We start from the raw sequence: 2,315 nt of genomic DNA, 5'->3' as shown, positions 1-2,315 counted from the left end.
TAATTTTAGGATTCTCGATATACAATTTGAGACAAAGAGAGTATATAGTTAATGAAATTATTATTAATAAACGATTTTAAAGTTTATACTCTTTTGTACTTAGGTGAAATTATTCTAATGAGTGAGTAAATTACGATAAATTTTCTTCTTTCTTATGTTTCAAACATTATTTCTCTTGACTTGTGTAATGATCCATGGCTCAAACATTAAGTTATTTTATCTCTTTAGTATATGAATATTAGTATCAACAGTCAGATGCATAAAATATTCCGTATTAATATAGAGTTCAAAAAAGTGTCCATCTCAAGAAATGTGATGCATGAGGCTTATGCTAATTCAAACACTAAAAACTACTTTCATGACTGGAACCCATAACTTATACGTCACCTAAATGCAACTTTATATTTTTATTTTTCTCCAAGATTCCCTCTTTAGATAACACAAAATAAGATTCCCTCTTTCGATAACACAAAATAAGATTCCCTATTTAGGCAACTTTTTTTTTTTTTTTTTTGATGATTCGACATGATAAATCTTGAACAAATGCTGAGTTTAATCTTAATATTATGTTCTAGCGTTTGATGTGACCACCTGTATCATGTTATATTATTGAGAAATGAGGTGTGGAGAATTTGAGGCAATTTTTAATTTAATAAATTTATGGAATAAGTGAAACTCTACAGGGTGTTAATTATAACAAGTTTACGACTTATAGAACATCATGCATTTCTACTATATAGAATAGCCAAAGCATGGACGACCAAGGGCAGAAGCTGTAAATATGCACGTTAGTTATGTCTGGCAGATATTTAGCTATCCTTTCTTCAAAATATTCTAAAAACAACTACATATTTCTAATAAGAACAGTCTTCAGTTATCCTTCATCTCTCAAGAATACTTAGCAACACTGCTTTCATCGTCATCGGCGGCAACACAATGACACTCGGAAATAATAGCACCAGTGAAGAGATCCATTTTGACAAAGTTACGGAAGGTTGTCATACGCCGGTGTCTCCGTCATTTGGACGATTCAATGTTGCAGCTCTTCCATTATTGGTTAATTGCATGAAGTATTCTAATCTGTTGGTTATGGTCTGATAGTTGTTATTACTAACGCACTAAATCTAGGTCTAGAGACATTAACTATCTCATCTCTTTTCCCTTTGAATGGGCATTTTTTCTACTTTGCGAAAAAATAAAGAGCTAATTATCTTTGATATTGTTGTAATTATTGTGATTGAGTGAGGGTCAAAGCACACTTAAAATATCCCTTTCTTTTCAAATTTCATACCGCATATTGGTTGATGGAATTGGTTTTTGTCTTCTTCATCTGGATTGAGCTAGGTCCATGTATAGAGTAGTTGCTTGATTCAATATTGTTGTATGAAAGTTGGAATTTTACTTGATGATTTTCGCCAAAATTTGAGTCCTTACAAATTACCTCTGATCATTTTTGTGTCTGTGCAGTTCTTTTCATTCTGTAGAATATGTGATGCACTTTCTGAAACTAATTTGATAAATAGAAAAAGTATTAGTTAGTTAAGCATAGAGTGAATAACACATAATCCATTAAATTGTACCTATTTTACCTTTCCAATGAGATAGAGAACCTCTTTGGTCCCTGCAGTGTAGCTTAGCTGTCAACAAAGTGGGTAAAAGCATGGGAGATGAGAGTTCAAATTATAGCAGTGACAAGATGATGGGTGTTTTCTTGCTATCTGCCCAGGTCTTGTGGAGGGTTACCGGAATTTGTGCGGTGGGAGATAACAAGTACTTGGTGGAATAGTCGAGGTGCGCACAAAATAGTTGGAAACTACCCTTATAAAAACATTATAGACTATTATGTCTTTTGTTTCAAGTATCTTCGATTAATAATCCAGGGAAATAGGAAGATTGACGATGACGTTACACATCGTATTGGAGCAAGATGGATGAAATGGAAGCTCGCATCTGGTATCTTGTGTGATAAGAAAGTGCTGTCAAGAATCTGCTGCTGCAAAGATAACATTTTGCTTCATTGCCATTCGATGTCTTCATGATATTACGAGTCAGCCTTATAAAGTTGCAATGGTTGGTGTAAAATGCAAGTTAGGATGCACTGACGCTATCATTTTCATGGTAAGACATCAACCGAAACTGTAAGTTCTATGGAAAATGTAATGAAACTAATAATTTGCTTAGTAGAATGTATTTGGGATGTCATTTTTGTCTTGAGTGATTGAGGTTTGGATTTTGGATATCTCATGGTTGTTTTCTTCATAGACGTTACCTGTTTGTGGTCTATGACAGTGAGATACCATTGATATCTTCAAATT

General features: G+C 33.4%; 1 long non-coding RNA gene across 1 annotated transcript; it reads left to right on the top strand.

The window, feature by feature from the left end:
* Nucleotides 1-580: 580 nt before the first annotated feature.
* On the top strand, nt 581-1,977 carry LOC124894041. Its single transcript, XR_007050985.1, has 2 exons — nt 581-1,791; nt 1,881-1,977. It is a non-coding gene; the product is annotated as an uncharacterized LOC124894041 (long non-coding RNA).
* Nucleotides 1,978-2,315: the final 338 nt, after the last annotated feature.

This window comes from Capsicum annuum, unplaced genomic scaffold (genome assembly GCF_002878395.1).
Source record: "Capsicum annuum cultivar UCD-10X-F1 unplaced genomic scaffold, UCD10Xv1.1 ctg68592, whole genome shotgun sequence".
In the NCBI taxonomy this organism is placed as follows: domain Eukaryota; kingdom Viridiplantae; phylum Streptophyta; class Magnoliopsida; order Solanales; family Solanaceae; genus Capsicum; species Capsicum annuum.
Note: the sequence above shows the minus strand (reverse complement) of the source record. Positions and strands in the feature narration are given on the sequence as shown.